The 21,024-nt window shown below is 36.0% G+C and overlaps 1 pseudogene across 1 annotated transcript in view; it reads right to left on the bottom strand.

Annotated features, from left to right (window-relative positions):
• The window catches only part of LOC147826788 (ribosome biogenesis protein NSA2 homolog pseudogene), a 93,687-nt pseudogene that overhangs the window by 47,451 nt on the left and 25,212 nt on the right, over positions 1-21,024 (bottom strand). The window contains exon 1 of the transcript XR_015453476.1: positions 980-21,024. This exon is cut by the window's right edge and continues 25,212 nt beyond it. The product of XR_015453476.1 is annotated as a ribosome biogenesis protein NSA2 homolog pseudogene (transcript). The remainder of the gene's footprint in view (positions 1-979) is intronic.

The raw sequence follows: 21,024 nt of genomic DNA, 5'->3' as shown, positions 1-21,024 counted from the left end.
CTGAAGGCACAGTTTTCTTTTAGTGATCATGAAATGTTTTCTTTGAGTTAATCTTTGTGTGTACCCATGTACTAAACTAACACAACATATTGCCTCCTTCTGTAAATGCTTGCTCCTTTTGAACAGAAAATTTAGCCTCAAAATTTGCAATCTTTGTTCTTTAGAACAAAGTACAAGATATATACAAATATAATTGAGCTTCTTCTGGTCTTGGTCTAGAACTGAACTTATCTACCTGTTAATTGCTCCTTCTTTCTCTTCTCTTCCTTTTCTTATGACTGTTCCTTCAAGTCACTCTTTAAATATTTCTTGACTAAAGAAGAATCATAAGTCTCACAATTCCCCTTTATAAACACTTCTGAACATACCAGTATTAAAAATTGTTTACTCCTTTTCTCTCTAGAGTTTGAGATCATCTTTCAGTGAAAAAAAATTAGCAATTTCATTTTGAAGAGTTTGGAATGAGCAAGTCCCCAAGAAATGTTCAGTTTTAGAGAGGGTTAAAAAAACCATAATTCTTTTCTTTTCAAAATTGACGCTCTGTAAATAGTTTTTAAGGCCTAGTTTCACTTCTGAATAGTCAACAAGAGCTGAAAAATAATTCAAAATTCTTTAATATATTCTGTGCTTACAATGCAAAATGTCACTAATCTTCATGCTTTGTGAACAAAGGTACACAGAGGCAAAGTGCCTAATGGTGAAGGGCCAGTGAACAGAGCTGCTCAGAACAAACGCATCAGTCATGATTTGCCCCCTTTTCTCCTCAAATTCTTGACTGGAAGAGTTGAAAAGCACAGGGTAGGGGTTCCTATCTATGTTGGCATGGCAGGGTACAGGCGTCATACAGCTTTCAAACCAGAAGATCCAGCATGGGGATACTCTTGGTTGTTCCCACACAGGAAATAGGATCTTCAAGGTCCTGGTTACTCATTTTTTTGGCCAAAGTGGGATATAATTCCATATAGCTTTTCTCTAATACCTTGGCCTTCAGAATAAGTTCCAAATATTGTCTTAAATTCACCATCTGGCAATTTTTAAAGACGTTCCAGCATTTAAAGAGTCCAATGGGGATTTATGAAGGAGATCCTGAGAAAGAAAACTATAATTAATAAGATGAACAATCAGACATAATTTGAGATATTCTCCATGATAAGGGGCTTCAAGAAAAGGCACTCAGTTTTCTTCTTTGTTAAAGTTTTTATTGTGGCAATACTTTTATGATTTTTACATTGCTTATAGTTCAAATAGACCTGTATACTTCAGAATTTACTATCCTATATTGTATCGTATTTCTTATAAACAAAAAATTCCCTTAAGGACTAACATTTTATTATTTTAAGATAGAACTGGATATCCCATGTTCTTCTTTGGTGTCCATATTTGTAGAATTTTAGGTATATAGATTTAAATCTGATAAAGACAGTCTTATTAATTTGAATATAAAACCCTGGAGAATATATCCTCTGCCCATTTCTCTGGCCTTTCACACTACCGAGTTAATGTTTCAAGAGTTGCTTTATCTCCATTCTCTCTCCTTCCCCTTTGGTCTTCTGTAAACACTCCTGTTTCTTCTTTATTCATGGACCATTTCACTTCAATTTTCATGATTCAACTTGAAATCAGATGTCTTAAGGTTGGGTTAAGATTTTCTCTTGGATGCTTCCTCAGAACCTTGTGCAGATTCTTACCTAACATGCCTAACCCTGCTGGATCATTGCCTGCTCTCTTAGTCATTTCTGCCATCAGTTCAAGAGGAAAGAATTATGTATTACTTTTTTTTCCCCATCAAGTTTATTGGTACATTTTAGGTATAAAATACATTTACATACATCATTGAGATCTTGTACCATTACATGAATATCTTGGTTCTTATTTTTTTCCCTTTCTGTGCCCTCCCTTCACCCCCTCCACCCTTCCCTATTTGCAAAGATTTTGTTTCCATTTTTTTCCTTTTCAAATATTTTTTCCCTTCTTTCCTTTTCTGTACCTCTCCCACTTCCCCTGCTCCTTTAGACCTCTACTTCCTATTACACAATATCAATTATACATTTTTAAATTTAAAATATCAAGACCTAGGGGACATTACCAGAGATTTTATAGAATTTAAAAGGATATAGAAAGCATATTTCAAAAATCTGTTTTGAAATAAATTTGACAACTTCTAAGTACCTTGGAAGACAAATTAATGAAACTAACTCTGGAGGAAATATAAAATTTGAATAGCACCTATTAAAGAAAGTATATTCCTAGCTTGAAAACCTACTTATATGACAACAGGCTCATACACATTTTAACTGATAAATTATATCAAACATTTAAAGCAGAAAAAAAAGGAACATTTCTCCCCTCATTTTAGGAGATCAACATTGTGGTAATCCTAAAACTGGATAAAGATAACAGAAGAAAGAAGTATGAACATAGATAGAAATTTGTTTAACAAAACAAACTATTAGAAGTCAGATCTGGCAGTATGTAGAAGCGGTTTTGTTATAGGGATGGCAGTGTTGGTTCAGCATTGGAAGATCCACCCCCAAAAGTCATCATTTTAACAGAGGAAAGGAGAAAGTCATATGATCCTGCCATTAGTTGGAGAAAAAGTATTGGACTAAATTCTACAGCTGTTCATGGTAAAAGCTATCAGGAGACTAGAAGTAGAACAGAACCTTCTCAACAGATTAAAGACATGTACTCCATACTTCCAGAGAAAATGCCTTATATGAATGGAGAAGATACAATGTTTTCTCCTTAAGGTGGAGAACAAGGGCATACATGCCTACTCTTCATCTGTCCATTAGACTTTGAAACATAAGTCTAAACTAAAATAGTCTGGCAATAAAATGACACAACTGGGATAGGATTGGCAAGGTAGAAGCAAAATCTTTATATGTAGATGAAATGATCATCTACAGAGAAAATACTAAGAAATCTCTAGGAGCCCTGAGAACTTGTATTTGAATTTAGCAGGATTAGAAAACACAAGGTATATATATAAAAATTCAGGTCTATGTATATTTGCTATAAATGAAGAATTGGATATTGAAATTTAAAAGTTATGTAGGAGTACAAAGGACCTAGAAAATTTAAAAAAAACAGTGTTGGAAGATGTTTAGTACCTAATTTTAAGACTTCTTCTAAAGCTATAGTAATCAAGGCAGTGTTGCTGCAAGGAAAGATATATAGATCATTTGAATAAAACAGAAAATCTAGAAATAGAACCACACAAATATGGTCCACTGAGCTTTGAAAGATTATTTAACATTAGCATTTTATAGAATATAAACTCAATTCAAGAGCTGAGGAAAAGATAGTGTTTTCAGCAAACAGCACTAGAACACCTGGTATCCATATATAAAAAATTAACCTCAACCCTTTATTTCCATACATAAAAATAACTTGAAGGGATCTATGGAGAACTAAGACAATGGCCCTTAGTTTTGATTCCCATTATTTCTGTCTCCTGCCTCATCTCATAAAAACATCCATCACAGCATCTACTCTGTTCTCCATTATTCTTTACCTTCAACAAAGAAACTTATCCAGACATCACATCGACTATGATGCCATCTTTGCACTCCCTCAGACGTTTTTTCTTGCCATCAACATCACACAAAAAGACTTTCATAATTGGCCCCAACCTGCCTCTCTAGTACCATCACTCCTCCAAAATGAACTTTGCTCTCAATTATTTCAAGTGACTCTCAGTTCTTTAAATGCATGGAAACCTGGTCTCTCAGCACTTCTCTAAGCATGGTTGTATTTGCCCACACATCTTTGCTTTGCTGATTCCTACTATATTTTGCATTCCTTATCCATTTCTCTCCATCATCTAACCTGCATAGAATCTCTTTGTATTAGCCTTCCAATGATCTTTCCATAGCTTACCTTTTTCTAAATGGTTCTCCACACTGTAGCTGTACACCCTGTTCTTTTAAAATCTGATCATTTTATTCATTTGTGTAAGACTCAATAGTTTCCATAGCCCCCAAAATACAAAAGCTTAATCAAAACCTATAGGGTTTCACATGATCTAGATAGCACTTTGACAATGTATGAATTTCCTTCTTCCAGCACCCTTTTAAGCTGGAAACAACTTTCTCAAGACTTCTGTGCACTTGTCCATTACAAGACATATTTATACATGCTTTCCCATCTTTCCAAAGGACCCTTCCTCTCTCTCTACCCCTACCACTGTGTTTTGATAATGCCTGTATAATAATTAACATCAGTCCCTTTGCCTAGCATAAACATACCTGCCAGCTGGGTAATATTCTTGTATCTAGTCTCTAATATTACCATGTTTCTTTTGCTCTAAATTCTTATTTCAAACTACATTTAACTCCACTTTGTTAAATAATTCTTGCATATTATTTAAATATCAGCCACTTTGCCTGGCACAAATACACTTGATAACTGCGTGATATTCTTGTATCTAGGCTCTAATATTATAATATTTCTTTTTCACTTAGATCTTATTTAAAATTACATTTAATTATGAGACTAATTGACTATAATCTGAATTCCCTCACAGGGTTACAAGCTCCAAGACAGCAGCAACCATGCTGTTTTTATTTAAAATTTCAATGAACTGGAGAAGAATACTAATCTGATGATAGAAAAACAGAATGAATTTGAGGTAAGAAACAACACAGGAAGACCAAATAAAAGAATAGACAATTTCACCATTAGCATGTCAAGGTATAAATCACAAATAAAATTTTCAAATATCTATGATGCTAAGTCATTGGATAAGCACGTTAGGCTTATTTTTTTTCCTTATACACTCAAAGTGCAAAAAATTTAGTTCAATGCACAGATTTCTTGATAAAGACATAGATGTCTTGTGGTTAACATTCAGCTTCAAAAGAGAAACTACATACTATTCCAGAGCAGTGTAAAAAATTCTCTACCTCATACAATTACATACAAGTTCTCTGTGTCATGCAGTGCCGCTCATTTTGGCAGTTAATGAACAGAATCCTACACATAAATATTTAATAATCCTTTTTCAGTCATTCTTGCACTGTTACATAGAACACTGTCATATATTCATTAACATGTAATTTCTATTACAAGAAAATTTCAATATATTAGCTTTTTGTAGAGACTTCCTACCAGTTTTTTTTCCTCTTGTATAGAACTAAGTAAGCTATTGGGACATACATTTTTACATAAAGAGAAGAGCAATAGCAATATATTATTATTCATAATTATTATGCCAAATTCTGTGGAACATAACTGAGAAGCATAAAACATCTTTTGTTTCCAGCTTCCAAAAAAGACTGTTTGGAAGAAACTACCTAATCTAGACCAAATCCTTTATGATAACTTTAGAAGAAATTAGGGACATTATTGGTAAAATAACTAACTGCTTTTGATTTTTTAGACTACTCTAACATTGCAAAAAGCACTCAATTCCACACTTTACTTTAGTTGCCTAAACATAGCTAGTGGCTATGGACAAAAGTATTTTATAAACCAAACTTCAATTTTCCTTTAGTCATTAAAAACTGTAGCAATTAATAGCCATCTATATTCATACAGGGCATAACATTTTTAACAAAGATAAAGGGTCAGTTTAAAAATTCAAGAAAGCCTATATTTGAAAAAGGAAAATCAAATTTGAGACAGTGTGACTGGCAGCTTAAACTCAAAGGATGCTGAGTTATATATAGTGTACCGCCCGGAAAGACACTTAATTAAGGTTGAGGGGTGACTCAGCCAACAGAGCTTGTAAATAAATAATCCCCAATGCTAATTAGAGAAAGAGACAGAATGACTTCATTCATTATTCAGAAAAATTCAGTCCAATTTATGCACAGATTAAATGGCACCAAATTAAATATGTGTCCAATGAAAAGAACTGACTCTAGCGAAGAAGTCTTCTGTGGAATACCAGTTTGGAAGGCCGTTGAACTTTCTGTGATGTACATCCTATTTTAGGTGAATAACTTTAAAAGATTTTACATTTTATACAGTATATTGGGCAACACAGCCTATTAATAGGACAAGACCCACAGCAAAATGGTCATTAGAAGGGACGTCTCCTAAGACAGATCAGACATTTCTTAGGTTTTCAATTTTCTTCTTTCATGTCCACTAAAACAGCTTGCCATAGAAAAAATGCAAATTAAAACAACAATGAGATTCCATCTTACTTCATAAAGAATGGCTATATTTGAGAATTCAGATAATAACAAATACTGGACTGGCTGTGGCGATAAAGGAAAAGTTCTTCATTCTTGGGAGTGTAAACTGGTACAACTACTATGGAAATCAGCATGAAGAGTCCTCAAAAGACTACACAACAAAGAGAGGGATCAACAGAGTAAAGAGATAACAGGGAGAATGGGAAATTTTTTTTGCCAGCTACTCCTCAGACAGAGGAATAATATCTATAATAGATAAAGAACTAAAAAAAATTAGATCTCACAAATTTAAAGACCTAATCAAAAAGTGAACACCTAAGACAAATAGACACTTCCCAGATGAAATATAAATGGCCAATAAATTCAGGAAAACAATACTTAACATTGCTGGTCATTCAATAATTGCAAATTAAAATAACATAGAGATTCCATCTCACTCCAGAAAGAATGGCTATCATCAAGAAATCAACCAAGAACAAATGCTGGTGAGGGTACGGGGTTAGAGGTAGTGGAGGAACACTTCTCTGTTAGTGGGAGTGTAAATTGGTACAGCCACTACAGAAATCAGTATGGAGATTTCTCAAAAAACTAAAACTAGAGGTTCCATTTGATCCAGCTATCCACCTTGTAGGTATCTTCCTGAAAGAGTTAAAGTCATCATACTAAGGTGATACATGCACAACCATGTCTATAACAGTGTAATTTATAATAGCTAAATCTTGAGAACAGCCCATATATCCATCAATAGATCAATGGATAAAGAAAATGTGATATATATATATATTTATTTTTATTCTGCTATAAAGAAAGGTAACTTGAGGCATTCTTATGTAAATGGATGCACTTTGAGACCATAATCCTAAGTGAAATATATCATACACAGAAGTTTGAACATTACATTGTTTCTCTTGTGTGAGAAACCCAAAGTATAAATAATGAGCAAATAGAGGCTAGATATTAGGAAGTATAAAGAATTTGTTGAAATAGGAAGGAGAACAAGATGGGGAAAGGGAGGGAAGGAAAGGAAACAGTATTTAAAGGAGAAGAGAAAGAATTGAAGGAAAATAATGGAAATAGAGTTGGGAGAAGGGGAGAAGGTTCGGAGGGAGGGGAAGGGAAAGGGATGAAAAGAAGAATTGAAATGCGTTATTCTTCCCAGTGACTCTAAGTTACCTATCTCTAATTAGGTAGAAATCAAAATTAAAGAAACTGTCTTCATATAGATTCTATTGTTTAAACTCTTTCTCAAAGATAGCAAGACTGGAAACATCCCTTTTCCCTATTATTGACATAATTTTTGCTTTTTTACTATTATAATTTCTATTAATATTTAATAGTTTACTATTCTTATAAAAGTTTTGATAAGTGTCCCAAAATTTCCCCTAAAATTGATTTGTCTGTGTAGGCACTATGTGGTTTATAGATACCAAAAGATGAAGCAACATTAATGCAGAGGATGGACTAGAGGAAGGAAAAGGTAGGCTGAGAGATGAAAAGTAAGGTCAATGGACTAGTAGAGGTCTAAGATGGAGGCACTAAAAAGGAAACTAACAATATAGTTGAAAAGCATAACAAGAAGGGAGAATTTCTGGATTTTGAGACAGAATGGATATGGATAACAGGAGGGGAATCACAACTAAGAGGTGGAGGTTCGAGGATTAGGGGAATCATTATGTGACATCAAAGAAAGGAAGGAAGCCAGTAGGAAACAGTGGCTTATCCTACAATTGAAGATTTTGTTATAAACTTGTTCAGCTTGAAATAAATATGGTAAATAAAAGTAAACAAGAAGAATACATTGACCTATATATAATTAAAGTATCAATAGTTTGTATCTAGCTGCATCTAAAATGTATTAAACTAGCTGGTTTCCTGAATGACAGAAAGAAAATTACATTGACCATTTGCCTAACAAACTGCCTTCAAATATAAAGACCTTGCTTTGAATCAATATGATCAAGATTAATGCAAACTGTGTATAAGGAATAATTATTAGTACTATATATTATAGTATCAAAATGTAAACAATTGGTCTTTATTTATAAATATTTATCCCTAGTTTGTGTGGTCAAGAGACATAAATGTTTATAATTCTCTGGCTTTCATTTGTAGATTATCACTCATATATTTTCCAGTATTTTTCCTATAGACCAGATATGAAGTTCTTCCAAAGAGCTGGTGGCAATACAAACACAGCATTGTATTCACTAGGAACTGTTATCCGTTCCTGGTCATTTGAACATTTGCCTTTCTTAGATAATTAATAGCTGTGATGTATGTGTGCATGCACATGTCAGATTCTTACCCACCAACCCCAGAAATCCTATGATGAGAAAATAGTTGTGATAATGACTGATAACAACATCAAACTTGGAAAAACAGAGTTTTCTGTTGGATGGACTGGAGAATTTTTAAATTATTGATATACCCTCCCAAGATTTTTTATAATAAGTTAATTTCATCTTCCAAGAGCACCTGCATTTATCATGTCAAGAAAAGAAAACAATCTTAAATGCCTTAGACTTGGAGTCTCTTGGTCATTGGATTGATGTCAGATCAATATTTAATAGATGAAATTAGCTAATCAAGATATCTAAATAATGCAAAAAACAGCTAAGAAACTCAAAAGATGAAAGAATAAGAAGACTGGGTTCAAAGTAGGAAGAGGGGAACTGAGGAATTTTTTAGGCATTATTCATGTAAAGTTAACATTAACCAAATAACTGTTTCTGTTACCAAGCAGCTAAACTCAGAATTCCTTTTTACCAAACTGTGGTCATTGGATAGACAGCAGGATTTCTTACCTACTCCTGACATTTTCAAAATTTGTGTATTCATAAAATACATGAAAAATTACACAAAACATACACAAGTGGCTCCTAAGCTCCTGAGGGTCTACTAGACTTTTTTTAGTTTATTGCTTCATCTTGAATAAATCATACCAATATAATTGTGCCAATCATCCAGGAATCTACTTCTAAGGAAACTTTGTGAAAATGAATGTAAAAAAAATATAAAAGCTATAGAATACTTAAATGTAAATAATTATATTTATTGCATACAGTCTCATGAAAAGCTCTTTTTTAACCTAGACTGTCAATTTGGGACACTTTTATCTGTACCTTTCACTTGTACTTAAAATGGTTAATGAAAGAGACACAGAGTAATCCTCACACAGCACAGGAAAAATCCACAATTACTGAGAGTCAGTTTATCTGATTATCCAGAGAAACAAGCATGGGTCAGCCATAATTACCCTAGACAAGGCATTTTCTGTCAGCACTGAGAATTCTGGTTTTACTTTCTTTCTTGTTTTATCTTTTGAAACTGTCACAGACCCTGCAAAGGCAATCTGCTCTCCCTTCCCACTGCACCTCACAGTCCTTGTGTAGGGATGGTGTTCAGAAGAAACTCAGTATAGCAGGGGATATATGTAAGAACTAACATCAAGTATAACCTATAAAAGTTTAAATTTTAGCCTTAGAAAATTTGGCTCCCCTTTAAAAAGAGACCCATCAGAACACAACCCCAGCCCAATCTCCTGCCCCTGCCCTTCCCCCTTTAACCCCAGTCTTCCTTCGCCCCAGAGCTGGGTGGTTGTGTAGCAAGGACTTTCAGCCTGGGTTTTAAAGGCGCAAGGGTCTAGGAGTCATCCCTACTCTGCCTCTTGTAGCTCATGTCATTGTGCAAATCACCTCAATCCTCTGCAGCACCTTTCTGAGGAAGGGATAATGCAAATATGATCTGCAAAGCTGATGTAGGAGAAAAATGTCTGCGAAGTACCTAGCAAAGAATTCAACACTCTGTAGGTAGCAAATAAATCCATGTTGTTACAATTCTTTGCATAGAAAAACAGAGCCCTAAAAGAAAAAATAAATGTTCAGAACCTGCTATAGTTTCTGCACTGCCACAAGAACAACAGCACTGAGTGACAGCAATTTTTTATTCAGCTGTCAGTTACCCTCTGTATGAAAGCTTATCACATACTAATTAAACTGAGGTATGCCTTGCAGAGGGTGTCTCAGGGCTGTCACACACATCCTCCAGTGAAATGACACCTTCAAGAACTCTCTTATGAGTCTTTGGTATGCATACAAAAGATCCAATCAGCTTCATAATAACCAAAGAATTAGCTGGCTTGAAGGAACATTTGATCATTCCTTGCTATTTTGTCAGTGAAGGTCATAGAGACCACAGTGAATTATCTGGAGCAACAAACAGACAGGGAGACTCAGTAGTAAACTTCTCGGCTGTGGTATGCAAGGCTCAGTCAGTCAGTCTTCCCTTATCCAAAGCCCAGCACAGTGTTCAATAAGGAACAGAGGCCCCTCAATTATTTCATGACTGAATGGATAGACTGGTGTTCTGGGTTCTATGGAGCCAATGAAAAAACACCAAAAGCACCAAGTCTGTCAGATTAGGTCAAGTCTTGACAAGTAGACCCCTAGAAGCCCCGTTAAAAATGTGACATATAAGCATGCTGGATATTGGTTTGTTTGTTTTTCAATAAACAGGAAGCCCATGCTATGCTTAAATTTCAATATTTTGCAGAAGATATTTCTAATATTCAATAAAATGTTTTCCAGGTCTTTAAAAGGAACTATAATTTGAAAGGTGGGCCTTTCCCAAGATGTGTCTGGAAGCCAGGGAAGATCTTGAGTCACAATCCCCCCATGAATTTTCCTCCAAAAAAGTGCTCTGTGGTTAGGACAGGGAGTGAATTTCATCTGGAGGATCTCTGCCACACAGCTTCAATACAAAGCTTTTTCTTTTATTGATGCCCCTTTTAAAGACTGGAGTCTTAATGAGTCACCACTGGTTGATAAATTTGGTCCAATAAAGACAGTCTGATCTAACCACACAGCCAGAGAGTAATTTCCAGGAACACTTCTATATTCTTGCTCCTCTCTCTCCTCTCTCTACCTCACGACTGAAATTTATCTTATGTTGCAGCATATTTGCATGTTAAATTATAATTGTCAGGCTAATCTCTCATATTAATTTATGGGAGTAATTAGAATATGATTGAAAGAGCACTGGATTTGGGGGCCTATAACCACTAGGTTCCAATTTGAAACATGTCACCAACTCCCTTTTTGACTTTCAAGAAATCATAGATATGAACTAGGCCTTCATTTTCTCAGCTATTCTATAGGGCTGGACTATGAATCTCTTTATTACCTCTACAATAGTGAAATTTGTATAAATCCAAGGTTTTATTATGACACATAATAGATGTTCAAAAATATTAGTTTATGTAAAGTTACAATGTTAACAATTTGGTGTAAAATTATTTGGAACTATATCTTTTGATTTGAAGTGATTTTTGTCAAATAACACCTAATGACAAAAGCAGGAAAATGTGTGTAGTATGCTTTCATCTTTTAAAACAATGCTCAAAATCCTATGAATCCATGGTATGTATAAGTCTGTATATGTCTTTAAGTATGTGAGGTTTGGGGGGAAAATCCCAGAAACATTTTAGGTAGATAGAGACATAGTTCTAGGTAGATGTTTATGAAGGAAGCACTGATATTGTTGTGCAGAGGGAAACTGGAAACTAAATCAAAATGGAAAAGAATATCAAAGTTTGCTAAATTTCTCCCCAGAAATGTGTACATATGGTATAATCACGTTTGCTTATTTCAATAAAACTGTATATCACATACATGCATATATAGAGAGAGATTTTAAAGGCAGTTTAATTTATACTTTCCTGCTGAGAAGATCTAGTTGTTTTCAGCACCGGTATTGTTGGCTCTGAGGTGGACAACCGGGAAGTATCATCTGCATCAACTAGAAGGGCTTGTCCATTCCACTTGTGATGACTCATAAGGTCAACGTCATCAGCACAAACAGTTTATTCTATTGCTGTCGTTTCTTTAACCAGCTGTTGTGATGGTTTATGAGTAGCAAAGTTTACTAAGAGAACAGCTCCAGGGCTGGGAATTTGTAAAGGGGATCCAGTTAAAGGCCAAGGAGGCAGGGAGCTGGTAAAAGAGAAATTCAAGTGATCAAAATTACAGTCTTGCAAATAATGACTGAAGAGGCTTGAAAACAGGGAGCTAGCAAAGGCCTTAAGATTAGAAGTTCAAAAGGGGTGAAAGAGTAGGCAGACCTGAGAGGGGGTGGGGATATTAGAAGTTCTTGCTGAGAAAGAACAATTAGAGACAACTTTTTGTGACACGTGACCAAGGAAGTAGATTCCTGTGCATCTGGGGAGAGAAATGACCCTGCAAGAACCCAGTCATGGAATTGTCAAGCTGGACTCTCTAGTGGATTATTTGAGCAAATGAAAATATCACACAGTAGCAAGGGAGAGATCCAAGGATGGCCTTGAAACTATTTCCCAACTCACTTATGGCTATGGATAGAGAACATGTCCAGGTCCATAAATGTGCTACAAGGAGGGAAAAAATGGTGTGCATCCCATGGTGTAATCCTCCAAAGAAGATACATTATTAGTTTTTTTGGCATAGGAAGAGTATGAAAATATACTCTAGTGTGAAAGAAGGAAGCTGCCAGACTAACCACTGCCATTTTCCAACTCTGTGTGTGTGTGTGTGTGTGTGTGTGTGTGTGATGGGGAGGCAGAAATGGATACAGAAAACTAGTGTCCTTCAAGGAGATCTAGGTTTCAAAAGCAGAGGGAAAACGTTGAGGAGATAAGATTTACTAACAATGCTTGATCAAGACATCTGGGCCTACAGTCATACCTGCAGTGGAAAATAAGAGTCAGGCAATAGACCTAAATGAGAAGTGAAGTTTGCTTATCAAAAGGAGCCTATACTTTGAATAATACCTGAGGGTCTCCAGCATGGGAGAAGAAACACAAATTATTAGTCTTAAGATTCCCAAATTTGACTCTGGCTGTTTTGATATAGGTGTCAGATTGAGGCACTGCTTTCCAGAATCACATCCAAGGCTTCACGTGTACATTACAGTGCTGCCTGCAGTTGCTGGAAAAACAGCTGTTAGAACTACTGTCCCATAATTTACATAAAGTGGGTAAGGGAGGATAGAAGATTCACATCTCAAAAACTCCTCAAAATAGCATGCAACAACAAGCCAGGTTAGTGGTCAGAAGCAGAGCAAAGAAAATATAATGTTGATGTAAAGTTAAGTTCAGCTACCTATGGTGTCCAAGCTCATGTGACTTCTGCTCAAGCCCAATTCTCTCTATTGCAGGGACCTGACATTTTCTCTTAAAAACAACCACCTTTCCCAGGATACCTCTAGAGCTTCTTTCTGCTGCCCTTAACTTTGACACTGAAGCTAGGGTTAATCTATATTATTAAATTGTCATCAACCATTTACTTGTAGTTCAATAAGGACAGGATAGTGATGTCTAGGGTATGAGGAAATGGAGAGGTAATAGTGAAAGCTCAGAAACCATTTAAGCGACAGACATTTAGAAAGCCAAAGAGCTTCCTTTTGCTCTCCATCATATCCTGAAAATGGACATTACATGTATCTGAAATGACTGAGAAATTTGTATTTTGAATTAATGTTTTCTAGATAGACCACAGTGCAAAAATGGTGAAAGTTTGAAAGACATGCTTTGGCAGTCACTGATAGTGTACTCTTATTAACTCCAAGGGGAAATTATTGTACATCTATTTTATTGTCAATTGCTTTATGTATGCTTCATTAGGATAAAACAATCAGTGAATCATAGATTTGCTACATATAGACAATATCAAATCACCTGCCCGTGCCTCACTTCCACAAGTGTAAAATGGAATGATGCCGGGGGTCTTGTCTTCTGAGTTTGTAACATATACCACTCATCCATTCCACACACGCACACTTTTAAAACACTGGCAGAAATCAGAAAGACACTCAACTCACAAGAGGTATTATTTGTTATTTCTTTCTTGGCTTTTTTTTTTTTTGCTTAAATTCTTTTATTGGTACATTTTAGGTATATAATACATTTACATTTATCATTGGGTACTTGTACCTGTACATGATGTATCTTGGGTCTTACTTTTTCCCCATTACCTGTGCACCCTTCCCTATTTACATAGACTTCGTTTCCATTTTATTTTCTTTTCTCATAATATATAAAGAATTGAAAAAAATCAGACCCCCCAAATTCAAAGACCCAATTCAAAAATGGGCATCTGAAATGAGCAGACATTTCTCAGACAAAGAAGTAAAAGCAGCAAATAAACATATGAAAAAATCTTCAACATCACTGGTCATTCCAGAGATGCAGATGAAAACAACACTGAGATTCCACCTCACCCCAGAAAGAGTGACTGCTATCAAGAAATCAACCAATAACAAATGCTGAAGGGGGTGTGGAGAGAAAGAAACCCTTCTCCATTGTTGGCGGGAGTGCAGACTCTTGGCTTTTTTTGAAATGGAGAACTTCAGAAAGAAACAGGGAAATTAGGCTTTCCTCCACATAAAGAAGTGAAGCAAAAGAGAGATAGAAAATAAGAAGAAATCCATAGGTATGAGAGGGTATAGATATCTAGCAGCTAGGTACTATTTGACACTGTAGTGTCTTACAAAATGAGCTTCCATTTCCCCTCTCTAGAGCCAATCACAGCAGAGAAGGGTGACTGTAATATTTGAGAGATGTGCTCAAGTGGCATGTATATCATACACAGCCCCTTCTGAGATTTATCATCAAACATTTCAGGGTTTGCTGGTGTTCTGTCAGTTAACTTCTCTCCTGAACCACCTTAACAGGGTTATGAAATGCCTTACACTTCAGTAAAAAAAGGTCCAAATTCCTTTGAAACATGAAGCAACATGAATAAAAGACTTTTGTTGCTTTAAAAATAATTCCAAAATGATATAGGTATTATATTCTTAGAATGTAATATTTCAAGTAAGAAGAAACATATGTCTGAAAAGAAACTCAGCAGTACTTTCATTTGTTGTATAAAGTTAAATTTTAGAAATATATAAACTGATAGTAGACAGAGGAGAGGGATGGCACAGAGGATAAACAGACAATAGAGCAACTCCCGAGAGCACACTGTGGAGTGTCTCTCCCTAGAGACTGTGAAGGTGCAGTCAGCTCACTGGTGATGCTCTGGTGATTGGCTTAACACAGCTGGAAAAGAGAGGAGAGACAGCTCCGCTATTAAGAGTTGAAGAATTGGGGTGTTGTGAGCAGATGTCACTCTTCTAACACAGATGTGTGCATTCTTTCAGATAAGTGATGGCAAAGATGTGGTCATAGTAAAAGCCTTCAATCGGTACCACCTCTTGCCTGGCTCAGAGAAAAGCCACTCTCATGCGTCAATGACTACATTTATGCCAACTGGCTGCAGAACAGGCATCTGCCTCCAACTGAGGGAGGCACTCACTACCACTTTGATGTTGAATAGAGCGCTGCTTTTTCCTGGGCCTAGACAACCCAGTAATTATTTCTGCTGGTCCTACATGAGGCCACTGCAAGTTCAGACAGAAGATCCACCAAATCAGGGCAGGAAGGCAGGCCACAGGTTATGAGTATACCCTGTGGAATGATCAGTCTGGGTCTGTGCTCATGTGGGGCTTCTCATAACAATTATATTAATTATTCTAGCAATGACAAGAATAAATCAAGGAAAAATAAAATGATAATTTATACTGGCTCTTTGGGAATGAGATGTGTACTTGGTAAGGATGGCATATGTGAAGGAAACTTGTCAACACTCCACTTTTCTTCACCCACACAGACATCTGTCAACTCAGTCATGGCATTCTGGCTACCAAGCCCTTCTGAAGACAGCAGTCCCAACAGCTGCTAATACACAACAATGTCAGTCCATAGTATCTAAAACTGGAGTATTCTAATATTGACATGCATATCTACTTTTACCCATCTTGCTTTACGTATTTCTTTTGTTTCTTCCTCAATATCTATGGACATTTTTGAAACTCCGCATCCTTGTTATACTTTCAGAAACCATAGAAAAGGAGGGATGTGTTTCTCCTCTGGCCAGTTTTAGAAAAGAGAATCTGAAAACCTAGGGATTAGGTCTAGCCTTGTCCCCAGAGCATGAGAAAATTTAAACTGACTTAAACTGAATGCTGAGCCTCAGGATGTTACAAACCTCTTCTTTCTCCAAAATTTCCATTTCAGTGATGTTCTCTGAGAGAGTTTGAAGCTTTCTTTTAACGATATTGTGTCTTAAAGCTGTTTTTCTGGCATGTGGGGCATTGTCTTCAGTTACAGAAGTGACTGTATTTTGGGGGTATTTTCTCTTTGCCTTTTGTGACTTTGTTGGACATGTAAATGTGCTGCTGTGAAGACTGCTGGCTTCTTAGCTTGGGTGAAATCCTGCTTTAGTAGAGAACCTCACTTCTTGCTGCCACTCTGTGTCATTGTTCAGATATACCTACCTGGTTCCCATTCCTTCCTCACTCTGCCTTGTTGTTTTGATAGAATTTTGGGTGTTCAATTGCGGATCTATGGAAACTTGTTATCAAGAGCTCTTTCCTTGTTCCTCATCTCTGATGCACTGCCATGCTTTCTTTCCTGGATTCTACTAGTATTACAATCCTTGACCACTCATAGTGCTTCCGATGCCAAAATCTGAGGCTACCCAAAACCAGGTACTTATAATCACCCAAGGACTAGTGCTGAGGTACTTAATTCTCTCTCTCTCTTTTTTTCATTTTCCATGTCTCCAAGAAATAAAAAAGGAGGAAGAGAAGAAGTAAAATGAGAAATTGAGGAATAGAGCGTGGAGTAAGTAGAAGGGTAAGAAGAAAGAGAAATACACTAATTTCATGAAACTGAGGAGCTGGAGCTGTTGGCCCACTAGTTAAGATTCTTTCCAGTTTGATAAGCCTTTGAACTGTTCAGCTCTCCTGTGTGTATCCTACTAGATATCATCCACAGCTAGTACACTCCTGGGGCTCCTTTCTAACCCATCAGATCACTAAATACAAGTTAATTTCAATATTATCCAAAAGAAAACATAATTAGAAAAGCAATGTGCTGTGAAAATTATCATAAAATCCATTCAAAAGCCAAGTATAAATGCATTTGCATTATCATGGTTTAGGGTTGTTTGTGCCACGATTCCTCTCCATTAGAGCAGAAACAAAGTTGACATAAGCTATGATTTCATGGTGTATAAAGACTACCATTGAGAATTGAGCATGGACTACATTTGTGCTCAAATATTTTACAAACTTCCTCCAATATTAACATTTACTTAACTTCCTTTTATTACTATGCTACTTCAGTATAATATATACAGGTTACTTTCACTAGATCTATAATATGCCAAATCCATTCAACAGGAAAATACAGTTCAGAATTGACTGAGGAAATGCTGATGTTCTAAGATTAAAATGAATTAACTTAACTCCCTTAAGAGGCACTGTGCAGTGAACTGCAGGGAGGAAACTATAACCAGAGGTAATAGAAAGAATGTCTCAAATATATATAGGCACAATTTCAAATGAGACATAGCTTTAAACTAGCTTAGTGTGCCACTTTCAAAGACAGAGTGTCTCTGCTTGAAATTTGGCTATCAAATGTCTTTACCAAAATTCCTTGAAAAGAAATTCTTGTATTACTTTAGAGCTTCAAGATATCCTGCAATCTTGTTGCCTTTGCTAGATTATTCCTCCATAACATAAAAGGAGGTCTGGAAGAGATAATTATGTACCCAGAATCTTGGAGATTTGAGCCTCTCAATTTCCACATGGTAAAATTCAGGGGAGTTGTACTAACAACACAGGATTCAGTATAAGTTTAAAAAATAAAGGAAACTTTTTCACTGAATATGTTTTTTAAGTGAGCAATGAATATGATGAAAAATGCAACACTATAAAAAATGTAGAATAAAAAGTAAATCTCGCTCCCATTCCTAAACAATCATGTAAAATAACATCTTCCTTGGAATAATAAAGAGGATGATTATTCTTGGAATAAACATCTTTTACTAGAAAAGTTTTGCGAATGACAGTTGTCTTTATTTTTGTTGGGACAAAATACCTGACACCCACAAGTTAAAGCAGGAAAGCTTTATTTTGGCTTCATATAGGCCCATCAGAAGTTTCAATCTACAGTCACCTGGTTCTAAGGCAAGGTGGCATGGCAGAGTGGGATCCAGACCAGAAACTCTCCATGGCAAGGTAGATAGGAAGCAACAGCTTTCCTTTCCCTTTTATCTCACCCAGGCTACAAGCATTTTGGGTGATGTCACCCACATTCAGGGTGGGCTTTCCCATTATCCATACCCAGAACTATGATAAACCAATTAGCAGACTAAACCAGTACCACACGCCCTTAATCCCAGCATCACACACCCATGATCCATCCAGCTCTAAAAAGCCCTACCTATGAGTGCCTGTGGCTTTGGGAAGATATCTAGATACAAGATATAACAGACCCTTGAAAAGGTGGGGTACTGTTTCAATTATTCAGGCAGACATTTGTGAAATGTCTACTATGTCTTGGGCATCATTCTTCTTGAGATTACATTTTTTTCTCTCTCCTATACTCCCTAGTTATAGCCATTTGCCTCCCCTGGGTATCCAGCTGTTCACCTTGCATTAGAGTCAGTTCTGTCTGGGGGGCAAAAAAAAGACATTAACAAGATCTTAGCTATTAACTCAGCCCAAGGTGCTCCAATATTGGTCCCTGGGGTGGTCCTGTGCTTTGACCCTCATGATGGAGACGTTTTTCTTATATACTTTTTATCACAGCTGTGGTCCTGCTTTGTCCAAATGTGTCACCGTGAAAGCTTTTACAATCTGCCTGGAAGAGCAGCATGTTCATCACCCTGAGCTTTGGTGTTGAACTTCTTGGGCAGGTATATTTGCTTTCTTACTTAACAGCTATGTGACTCTAGGCAAGTAACTTAACTTCCATGTGGCTTTGTTTCCTCATCTGTCTAAAAAAAGCCTAACACTACTGATTTCACAGCTTCAGGAGAATAAGATAATCTTTGTAAAATTCTTAGTATCATGTCTCATGTTACTCCTCTAGTCATGAAAAGGACTGGGATCTAGCATCACTCTTGAAAATCACTTGCCTGAGACAAGTCTAGTCATTGAATTTTAGTCCTATTCCAGATCCTTCCTTTTTAAAATAAGCTTCTCTGATAATGTAAGCTTGCCTATATCTCCAAATATTTTCTCTTTCATCTGTCTGTCAGGTCACTTTCTTGTGCCTTCCCAGAATTCTATGACAGGAAATCCTTACTGGCATCTACTGTCTGCTGTCAGGACACTATGCATCACTTTACACCCTTCTTACCAACTTCCTTTTCTGTCTTTCTCCTTTGCTTCACAATAACTAACTCCACTCCCATGGCCATGAGGGTTGGATAGACCAACAGCTCTACTCTGATTTATCCTGTCAGGAGCCTGGGGTTCCAGACTGGTGGTATGCACCACTCTTGAGGTGATAGCACAGCTAGCCAATTGCATCTTTAAGGAAGGGAATACGTAAATGTGAAAAAAAATTCAACATCAGTTTCCACTAATATACTTTTTACCAGTTACCAAAGAAGTCAAACTTGCCTATGTATAGCAAGTTGATCTCAATTTCATCAGCAACATTTTAAAAGAGTGAATTCCAATTCACCTCTTAAAATGGCATGACTAGCTTGGAGTTATGGAGATAATTCCTACTTCTGAACTCTCTTAATCAATGAGCTTTCCCAACTTTGGTGGCAGCTGGAAATATTCTAAGCAAAGGGCCACAAAATTCTGATAATAGAAAGTACAATAAAAACACAAACTGTTTCATTTCATTGTGTTTCATAGTCAGAAAGTAAAATTTAAAACTATGTTGTTTTACTAGGCTGAAAGGAGCCAAGTATAACACCTTTGAGAATGAAAGATTTCTTTGGCAAAGAGAAGTATTTATAATCAATAAAAATTGCCTTATTTTATTTTGATTTTGAAAGCCACAATACATGTGGAAATATTATGGAATTTTACACACAAGTTAGTTTATATTTTGACATCATTATTGGTTTTGTTGGTTCACAAACTGTACTTGTATTCAGAATCACTGGTATACTCTAAAGCAACCCAAAATGAAAAATTCAGATATTATACTGCTAAAATTTAAAATAATGAAAATACAATCTACTCACCTAAAATAGTGGAACATACTAATTTAGCTGATGCAATTTGGTTGCTTAGACTATGAAAATATTGAAATCAAGAGATAATTTCTAAATCTGCTAATTGGCCCTTCTGCTTCACTGACACAGCAAGTTACATCCTATAATGTGTGTTGGCATTGGTCACTTACAGGAGATTTCCAGGGCACTGATACATGATAGCAGCTAATTTCAGAAAAATAAATATTAAATTTTTTTCTTTGAGTAGTGATAAAGAAAACATTCAATTAGACATCTAGAACAATCCTCCAACTCAAATGATAAGGCACTGAATATATAAGAACAAATGGTCATTTTCTAATATTTCTTGAATGTTTCTCTATCTGTACAATACATTCACTTCTACTTTTGTCTCTTTTCTCCTTTAAATATAAATGAGCCTTCTCAAAGTTATATTGATTCTCTGAGAAGAGGGTTTAATATGCTAGCTCTAGTATGTCACATCTTTTTCGTATAGATATAGGATCCAAGCTTCAGGGAGAAAATAGATCTAAAAAGATGGTTCCTCTCCCAAAATGTCTGAATACAAGAGAGATGACAGCAACTCTATGCTTATACCCAGCAGGCCCAAGAAAAAGTAGGACTTAAATGAATTAGATATTGATTGCTTGGGTATTTTTGAAATTTCTTTTAATGTGAATTGGGTCCCTAGACAAACGATTGGATTTGGTCATTAAATAGCAGCAAAAATAATTCTTGAAAATACAAAAAGCTCACAGTTTGTAGTTTCCTTGTAAGTCATTTATTCTAAGCTTCATCTCACTTTACATCTCCCA

Source organism: Heterocephalus glaber, unplaced genomic scaffold (genome assembly GCF_053883595.1).
Source record: "Heterocephalus glaber isolate CG9 unplaced genomic scaffold, H.glaber_assembly_v1.0 deba00001461, whole genome shotgun sequence".
NCBI classification, from domain to species: Eukaryota; Metazoa; Chordata; class Mammalia; order Rodentia; family Bathyergidae; genus Heterocephalus; species Heterocephalus glaber.
This window is presented reverse-complemented; position numbering and strand designations above follow the sequence as displayed.